The following is a 10,832-nucleotide window of genomic DNA, read 5'->3' as shown; positions in this document are numbered from 1 at the left end:
GGAGGAGCAGGTTAGACATTCACAATGTAACTGTGGCACTTTGTTACACAGTTGTCCCTCGATTTATTTGTTTCTGCATAACAAATGACAAATTACCAAGCTCATTCATTTATAGAAAAGAGGGGCATGCATGCAGTATTCGGTAGGGAGGATTTTGGAGCTGCCGAAAATTGCATGCACCCCTGGTTGGTCAAATACGACTCCTAAATGTGTGTAATTCACACGATGTGCTTCAAAGACACCCATCTCTCACATGGACTGCATCATTTCATCTAAAAATGTCCCAAACAAGAAGTAGAGGGTGCATGCAATTCTCGGCAGGACGGATTTTGGAGCTGCCGAAAATTGCATGCACCCCTCGTTGGTCAAATACGACTCCTAAATGTGTGTAATTCACACAATGTGCTTCAAAGACACACATCTCTCACGTAGTTGGCGTCATTTCATCTAAAAATGTCCCAAACAAGAAATAGGGGGTGCATGCAATTCTCGGCAGGACGGATTTTGAACCTGCCGAAAATTGCATCCACCCCTGGTTGGTCATATACGACTCCTAAATGTGTGTAATTCACACGATGTGCTTCAAAGACATCCATCTCTCACGTAGTTGGCGTCATTTCTTCTAAAAATGTCTCAAACAAGAAGTAGGGGGTGCATGCAATTCTCGGCAGGACGGATTTTGGAGCTGCCGAAAATTGCATGCACCCCTGGTTGGTCAAATACGACTCCTAAATGTGCGTAATTCACACGATGTGCTTCAAAGACACCCATCTCTCACATGGACTGCATCATTTCATCTAAAAATGTCCCAAACAAGAAGTAGAGGGTGCATGCAATTCTCGGCAGGACGGATTTTGGAGCTGCCGAAAATTGCATGCACCCCTGGTTGGTCAAATACGACTCCTAAATGTGTGTAATTCACACGATGTGCTTCAAAGACACCCACCTCTCACGTAGTTGGCGTCATTTCTTCTAAAAATGTCCCAAACAAGAAGTAGGGGGTGCATGCAATTCTCGGCAGAACGGATTTTGGAGCTGCCGAAAATTGCATCCACCCCTGGTTGGTCAAATACGACTCCTAAATGTGTGTAATTCACACAATGTGCTTCAAAGACACCCACCTCTCACGTAGTTGGCGTCATTTCATCTAAAAATGTCCCAAACAAGAAATAGGGGGTGCATGCAATTCTCGGCAGGACGGATTTTGAACCTGCCGAAAATTGCATCCACCCCTGGTTGGTCATATACGACTCCTAAATGTGTGTAATTCACACGATGTGCTTCAAAGACATCCATCTCTCACGTAGTTGGCGTCATTTCTTCTAAAAATGTCTCAAACAAGAAGTAGGGGGTGCATGCAATTCTCGGCAGGACGGATTTTGGAGCTGCCGAAAATTGCATGCACCCCTGGTTGGTCAAATACGACTCCTAAATGTGCGTAATTCACACGATGTGCTTCAAAGACACCCATCTCTCACATGGACTGCATCATTTCATCTAAAAATGTCCCAAACAAGAAGTAGAGGGTGCATGCAATTCTCGGCAGGACGGATTTTGGAGCTGCCGAAAATTGCATGCACCCCTGGTTGGTCAAATACGACTCCTAAATGTGTGTAATTCACACAATGTGCTTCAAAGACACCCACCTCTCACGTAGTTGGCGTCATTTCTTCTAAAAATGTCCCAAACAAGAAATAGGGGGTGCATGCAATTCTCGGCAGAACGGATTTTGGAGCTGCCGAAAATTGCATGCACCCCTCGTTGGTCAAATACGACTCCTAAATGTGTGTAATTCACACAATGTGCTTCAAAGACACACATCTCTCACGTAGTTGGCGTCATTTCATCTAAAAATGTCCCAAACAAGAAATAGGGGGTGCATGCAATTCTCGGCAGGACGGATTTTGGAGCTGCCGAAAATTGCATCCACCCCTCGTTGGTCAAATACGACTCCTAAATGTGTGTAATTCACACAATGTGCTTCAAAGACACACATCTCTCACGTAGTTGGCGTCATTTCATCTAAAAATGTCCCAAACAAGAAATAGGGGGTGCATGCAATTCTTGGCAGGACGGATTTTGGAGCTGCCGAAAATTGCATCCACCCCTCGTTGGTCAAATACGACTCCTAAATGTGTGTAATTCACACAATGTGCTTCAAAGACACCCATCTCTCACATGGACTGCATCATTTCATCTAAAAATGTCCCAAACAAGAAGTAGAGGGTGCATGCAATTCTCGGCAGGACGGATTTTGGAGCTGCCGAAAATTGCATGCACCCCTCGTTGGTCAAATACGACTCCTAAATGTGTGTAATTCACACAATGTGCTTCAAAGACACCCACCTCTCACGTAGTTGGCGTCATTTCTTCTAAAAATGTCCCAAACAAGAAGTAGGGGGTGCATGCAATTCTCGGCAGAACGGATTTTGGAGCTGCCGAAAATTGCATGCACCCCTCGTTGGTCAAATACGACTCCTAAATGTGTGTAATTCACACAATGTGCTTCAAAGACACACATCTCTCACGTAGTTGGCGTCATTTCATCTAAAAATGTCCCAAACAAGAAATAGGGGGTGCATGCAATTCTCGGCAGGACGGATTTTGGAGCTGCCGAAAATTGCATCCACCCCTCGTTGGTCAAATACGACTCCTAAATGTGTGTAATTCACACAATGTGCTTCAAAGACACACATCTCTCACGTAGTTGGCGTCATTTCATCTAAAAATGTCCCAAACAAGAAATAGGGGGTGCATGCAATTCTTGGCAGGACGGATTTTGGAGCTGCCGAAAATTGCATCCACCCCTCGTTGGTCAAATACGACTCCTAAATGTGTGTAATTCACACAATGTGCTTCAAAGACACCCATCTCTCACATGGACTGCATCATTTCATCTAAAAATGTCCCAAACAAGAAGTAGAGGGTGCATGCAATTCTCGGCAGGACGGATTTTGGAGCTGCCGAAAATTGCATGCACCCCTCGTTGGTCAAATACGACTCCTAAATGTGTGTAATTCACACAATGTGCTTCAAAGACACCCACCTCTCACGTAGTTGGCGTCATTTCTTCTAAAAATGTCCCAAACAAGAAGTAGGGGGTGCATGCAATTCTCGGCAGAACGGATTTTGGAGCTGCCGAAAATTGCATGCACCCCTCGTTGGTCAAATACGACTCCTAAATGTGTGTAATTCACACGATGTGCTTCAAAGACACCCATCTCTCACATGGACTGCATCATTTCATCTAAAAATGTCCCAAACAAGAAATAGGGGGTGCATGCAATTCTCGGCAGGACGGATTTTGGAGCTGCCGAAAATTGCATGCACCCCTCGTTGGTCAAATACGACTCCTAAATGTGTGTAATTCACACAATGTGCTTCAAAGACACACATCTCTCACGTAGTTGGCGTCATTTCATCTAAAAATGTCCCAAACAAGAAATAGGGGGTGCATGCAATTCTCGGCAGGACGGATTTTGGAGCTGCCGAAAATTGCATCCACCCCTCGTTGGTCAAATACGACTCCTAAATGTGTGTAATTCACACAATGTGCTTCAAAGACACACATCTCTCACGTAGTTGGCGTCATTTCATCTAAAAATGTCCCAAACAAGAAATAGGGGGTGCATGCAATTCTTGGCAGGACGGATTTTGGAGCTGCCGAAAATTGCATCCACCCCTCGTTGGTCAAATACGACTCCTAAATGTGTGTAATTCACACAATGTGCTTCAAAGACACCCATCTCTCACATGGACTGCATCATTTCATCTAAAAATGTCCCAAACAAGAAGTAGAGGGTGCATGCAATTCTCGGCAGGACGGATTTTGGAGCTGCCGAAAATTGCATGCACCCCTCGTTGGTCAAATACGACTCCTAAATGTGTGTAATTCACACAATGTGCTTCAAAGACACCCACCTCTCACGTAGTTGGCGTCATTTCTTCTAAAAATGTCCCAAACAAGAAGTAGGGGGTGCATGCAATTCTCGGCAGAACGGATTTTGGAGCTGCCGAAAATTGCATGCACCCCTCGTTGGTCAAATACGACTCCTAAATGTGTGTAATTCACACAATGTGCTTCAAAGACACACATCTCTCACGTAGTTGGCGTCATTTCATCTAAAAATGTCCCAAACAAGAAATAGGGGGTGCATGCAATTCTCGGCAGGACGGATTTTGGAGCTGCCGAAAATTGCATGCACCCCTGGTTGGTCAAATACGACTCCTAAATGTGTGTAATTCACACGATGTGCTTCAAAGACACCCATCTCTCACATGGACTGCATCATTTCATCTAAAAATGTCCCAAACAAGAAGTAGAGGGTGCATGCAATTCTCGGCAGGACGGATTTTGGAGCTGCCGAAAATTGCATGCACCCCTCGTTGGTCAAATACGACTCCTAAATGTGTGTAATTCACACAATGTGCTTCAAAGACACCCACCTCTCACGTAGTTGGCGTCATTTCTTCTAAAAATGTCCCAAACAAGAAGTAGGGGGTGCATGCAATTCTCGGCAGAACGGATTTTGGAGCTGCCGAAAATTGCATGCACCCCTCGTTGGTCAAATACGACTCCTAAATGTGTGTAATTCACACGATGTGCTTCAAAGACACCCATCTCTCACATGGACTGCATCATTTCATCTAAAAATGTCCCAAACAAGAAATAGGGGGTGCATGCAATTCTCGGCAGGACGGATTTTGGAGCTGCCGAAAATTGCATGCACCCCTCGTTGGTCAAATACGACTCCTAAATGTGTGTAATTCACACAATGTGCTTCAAAGACACACATCTCTCACGTAGTTGGCGTCATTTCATCTAAAAATGTCCCAAACAAGAAATAGGGGGTGCATGCAATTCTCGGCAGGACGGATTTTGGAGCTGCCGAAAATTGCATCCACCCCTCGTTGGTCAAATACGACTCCTAAATGTGTGTAATTCACACAATGTGCTTCAAAGACACACATCTCTCACGTAGTTGGCGTCATTTCATCTAAAAATGTCCCAAACAAGAAATAGGGGGTGCATGCAATTCTTGGCAGGACGGATTTTGGAGCTGCCGAAAATTGCATCCACCCCTCGTTGGTCAAATACGACTCCTAAATGTGTGTAATTCACACAATGTGCTTCAAAGACACCCATCTCTCACATGGACTGCATCATTTCATCTAAAAATGTCCCAAACAAGAAGTAGAGGGTGCATGCAATTCTCGGCAGGACGGATTTTGGAGCTGCCGAAAATTGCATGCACCCCTCGTTGGTCAAATACGACTCCTAAATGTGTGTAATTCACACAATGTGCTTCAAAGACACCCACCTCTCACGTAGTTGGCGTCATTTCTTCTAAAAATGTCCCAAACAAGAAGTAGGGGGTGCATGCAATTCTCGGCAGAACGGATTTTGGAGCTGCCGAAAATTGCATGCACCCCTCGTTGGTCAAATACGACTCCTAAATGTGTGTAATTCACACAATGTGCTTCAAAGACACACATCTCTCACGTAGTTGGCGTCATTTCATCTAAAAATGTCCCAAACAAGAAATAGGGGGTGCATGCAATTCTCGGCAGGACGGATTTTGGAGCTGCCGAAAATTGCATGCACCCCTGGTTGGTCAAATACGACTCCTAAATGTGTGTAATTCACACGATGTGCTTCAAAGACACCCATCTCTCACATGGACTGCATCATTTCATCTAAAAATGTCCCAAACAAGAAATAGGGGGTGCATGCAATTCTCGGCAGGACGGATTTTGGAGCTGCCGAAAATTGCATCCACCCCTGGTTGGTCAAATACGACTCCTAAATGTGTGTAATTCACACAATGTGCTTCAAAGACACACATCTCTCACGTAGTTGGCGTCATTTCTTCTAAAAATGTCCCAAACAAGAAGTAGGGGGTGCATGCAATTCTCGGCAGGACGGATTTTGGAGCTGCCGAAAATTGCATCCACCCCTGGTTGGTCAAATACGACTCCTAAATGTGTGTAATTCACACAATGTGCTTCAAAGACACCCACCTCTCACGTAGTTGGCGTCATTTCTTCTAAAAATGTCCCAAACAAGAAATAGGGGGTATATGCAATTCTCGGCAGGACGGATTTTGAACCTGCCGAAAATTGCATGCACCCCTCGTTGGTCAAATACGACTCCTAAATGTGTGTAATTCACACGATGTGTTTCAAAGACACCCACCACCAATTCCGACATAATTTATTTAAAGTGCAGACAAGTAAAAGCATGCATAATGACATGTTACTCATATAAAAATACAGTCTGTATACATATACATATATTTAAATAACATGATTATTTGTAATTCCTGTGTTATTTTTGCATTTTGTTGTAATTTTAAAGGTGTCTAAACCCTGTTTTATTGGTTGGTGTGGCATGTTGTGGCATGTTGCATTTTGGTGTTGGTCTGGAGAGGTTGAATTAGTGATGTGCGATACTACTGATTTCATCTCCGATTCGATACTAAGTAAAATTCAAGCTGGTATTGGCTATACCAATACCATACCAATATTTTGTGCAAATACACTTAGTGTTTCTGATAATTTTAACAAAGTACAGTATTTCAAATCACACTGCATGATAATCCCACTGCATAAATAATACAAGACATCAGAATGATTTTGACGTCGGTAATTCACAATCATCACAATTCCATTAATGATCAGGCATAGTTTCAACAGGCTGAGAGAGACTGACTGAGCAGTGTTGTTTTTACGCATTCCACACTTACCCTGGAAGAAAAAGAACAATTAGCTCCCACCAATTACCGATCATTTCAGCAACATCTCAATCATTACCTTACCTTCCATTGTGTTCATGATAATGATATACATTACCAGTAAATCTGACTTAAGGATCAAAATTATTGATATTTTGGTTTAGAATCGATTTTACAACATAAACATTTGGTATCGGAAGTTGCGATATTTCCGTATCGATTCCTACATCACTTACTAGCAAGTGCTTTACAGTAGCTGCGGTAGTTTTTGTAATTATCGATTAGTTAACATGGACCCTGCATTGTACGAAACTTTGTTGTTGTACAAAACACAAGGAAAGTACACAGATGGGCTGACAAGACCACAGAAGTCCGAACTTCGCAGAAAAGCGTCGAAGTATTATGTTGAAGGTAAGTAGGCTAATTAAGGTTCACTGGCAAACGTCAACTTGTGTCAGGACTTATGAGATCATTTGTGAATCCCTTAGTTTGTCAAACTATCGTGAAAATAAAATGCTCTGCTTTAAGAAATACAGGATGTCACAAGAAATTGACATAGTTTAAGTTTTTCTCAACTTTACTAAGTAGGTTAAACGGTGATGTAAGGTTTAGTCGTGCATGACACCAACCACTATATCCTCATATATGTATAGCTTTAAACATTAACAGGCTACTTAATGTCATTGATTGATATCGTATCAGTCAGCAGACTTTTTCATAGTGTTAGTGTTTTAAATAAATTCAAGGTCTGGTATGCTATAAATAAATTCATGTCGTCATTTATCCTGTAGGTGGAGCACTGTATTACACCAAGGGATCTGGCAGAGAAATAAAAACAAAAGTGGTTTGTGGTACAGAAGAAGCAAACACAATTTTTGTTGAGTTTCATGCTAGCCCCACAGGAGCTCACACTGGCCAGAAAAAAACACGGGATGCTATTTGCATACGTTTTTTCTGGCCTGGAATGACCAAGGACATAGATACATGGGTAAGAACACACTAATTTATAATTGTATTTTGTGTTTGGCCTCACAACCAGTTTGGCTCTTGTAGAACATACTGACGATGCTGAAGTTGGCTTCCGATTCACCAGATTCTGATTCGGCTTGTGGAATTTAAGGTGACGTTATGAGCAATGCAAGTTTTTTTTTACTGATGGTCTTTTTTTTGTTACTCTTCTTAATGTGAAAATATTGAAGACATTTTAGTTAAGACATTGCCTTTTCCTGACACTCACTATTGGATTTGTGAAAGTTTTGATTTGTGATTTTTGAGAAGTCTAGGTCTAATGGTTTTCAAAGTGGACCTGGTCTAATATGGACTAGGTCCTAAAAATGTCCACATGCATTTTCACACATCAAAACTTTCACAAATCCAATAGTGAGTGTCAGGAAAAGGCAATGTCTTAACTAAAATGTCTACAATATTTTCACATGAGGAAGTGTCAGAAAAAAAAACATCAGGACAAACACTCACATTGCTCATTACGTCACCTTAAATTCCACATTAAGTTTACATTTAAGTGCTGAATCAGAAGCTGCCGAATCGAAAGCTAACTTCAGCGTTGTAATTGACTGTTAGAAAAAAAATATTTCTAATAAATTTCTTCTTAATCCAACTTGTGTCATTTATATCTGTCTTGTATTCTTTCCACAGGTGTCAGAATGTACTGTCTGCCAGTCGGCCCAGCAGACAATAAAGCAGAAGGTCCAACACACTCCCATAAAGGTATTATTTATTTTGTGAGTTTGCCATTCTGTCTCCTCCATGTGTTATTGCTCCAATATTCTGCCTTTTAGTGAAGGTTACATTAGTCCATGGGGTTGTACGAGTTACTGTAGCTTTGGTTTTGTCTGGTTTACTCGGGTTTTCCCTAAGTTGTATTACAAGGTTTTGTTTCAATAAATTCCATTTTGTCTAACAGTTTTTCCTCCCCTGTCTGCTCCTGGGTTGTCTGACCCACTTTGTAAAAGTTTGAATTTACGTCCTCACCTTTTTCTTCCCTGACATCATCATGCAGGATACTTTGATACTCACTAGATAGTTGTTTTGGCATACAACTGTTTAAGAAAGGAAAACAAAACAAAAACTCGGTCAAAGTAGATTCATGTTAGTTAAAGTGATAAGTCAAGAAATATTTTGAGACCCTTACATAATTCTTTCACTGTTTTATTTCTTTAGGTTACTCAACCATTTGAGCTTCTGGGTATGGACCTTATTGGGAAACTGACCACCACAAACAGCGGTCATACATATGTGTGTGTGATGGTGGACTACTTCACCAAATGGCCACAAGCCTATCCTCTAAAAACAAAAAGGGCAGAGGAGGTTACTGAACAAATTATAAAATTTGTTCATCAGTTTGAGGCACCAAAGCGCATTCTCACAGACCAGGGGAGTGAGTTTGTAAATGCGGTAAGCACTGAACTTATGTCCTTATTGTAATCTATTACTATTATAATATATGTTTTTAAAATAACCAGTCTGTGTATGTGTTAACAGATAAACAAGAACGTCTGTAAAAGACTGGGGATAAAAAGAAGCTTATGTGCTCCATACCACCCTCAAACCAATGGTCTGGGGGAGCGCATGAACGCAACCATACAGAAGTAAGGAAAACCACTTTGTCAGCCAAGTTGTCCTTCACAAATGATATCGTAGAAGACATTTGCAATATCATTTTTTTCCCTTTTAGGGCTCTTTGTAAACTGGTTGGGTCCAAACCACAAGAGTGGGATGAATATTTGGATGCTGTCATGTTTGGTTTGCGGACCAAAAAACAGACAACAACAAAGTTCTCCCCCTACTGTTTAATGTTTGGTCGGGAAGCCCGCTATCCAACACAAATTCCAGAGGACTTTCAGGTTTGTGAAATACAGTCTTAAGTTTTATTGCATTATGAAGACTGAATGTTGTCATAATGAAATGAAATAAGTCATATATTTCCAGTCTGTTTTGTGTATTACAGTAATCCCTCATTTTTCGCGGTTAGTTCGGGACCAGAACCTCCCGCAAAGATGAAAAACCGCGAAGTAAGATTTGCCCCCACCCCAGGAATTTTCATATATGTGTATATGGGTACCAGAATGTTTAAATTATGTAAACAGTATTTATACTTTACATATTTGAGACAAAGATTACAACAGTACATGTATTTACTTAAATCTTTAACTATAAAACCTTATACAGTAATTAATATTCATCAACATTGCCTTCTGGAGAGGCGAACAGGCTTGTGTTGGTGGCGTAGTAGAGAGGCTCTCACTTCACTCTTAGAGGCTTTAGGTTCACTCGGATACTCGAGGAGACGAATCACTCCTGGCAGCACTAGTACTGGCTTGAGGTTCGTCAGGTCCGTCAGCACCTTCTTCAGCCTCTCCATTGTCATCATCGGGCAAGATTTGGTCGTAGCGAGCCTTTGCCTTTGTGCTCATATTAGTGTCCAAACTCACTGACTTTTTCCTCCAATCAGCAATCTACAATGCCAATGCAGCTTCCATTTTCACAATTCTCTTATTACGCAGAGTTACCCAACGTTTCGCTTCCGTATTGAAGGTTATTGAAGCATTTTGGTTCTTCTTTCTTGATGTACCGCACTGTAGATTCATTTACGCCATAATGGCGAGCCACAGATGCATAAGTTCTGCCCTCTTTGGTCATATCTAAAAGTTTCACTTTTTTCCTGATGGTCATCATCCCCGGAGGATGTTTTCGTAGCGGCACAGGGCTTAGGCAGCATCGGAAGGGCTTAACTAATGAAAAAAAGTTATCGCGAACACAACACCAAGATACAGTATGCTAGACAGTCAACAGCGTGGATGAAACTGGTGGGACACAACAAGGGAAGATGCTAGGTGATGCTGTGATGACACGCAGCCATTCAGCTCACAGGATAAATCTACTCGTGCTCTCATTGGTGGATGTCACGCCGAAAACCAACCACACGCCTTGTCTGAATGCCCATGGCATGTACAGTACAGTACAGTACAAGCATTTACAAAGCCCCTGAGTCAACTCATCTCTTTGGCATGCAGATAAACCTTCTCTCTCACGCAGCAACATAAAACAACGCCTTTTCCCGCAATATGGCTGCCGATA

Source organism: Dunckerocampus dactyliophorus, chromosome 4, assembly GCF_027744805.1.
Source record: "Dunckerocampus dactyliophorus isolate RoL2022-P2 chromosome 4, RoL_Ddac_1.1, whole genome shotgun sequence".
Lineage (NCBI taxonomy): Eukaryota > Metazoa > Chordata > Actinopteri > Syngnathiformes > Syngnathidae > Dunckerocampus > Dunckerocampus dactyliophorus.
Note: the sequence above shows the minus strand (reverse complement) of the source record.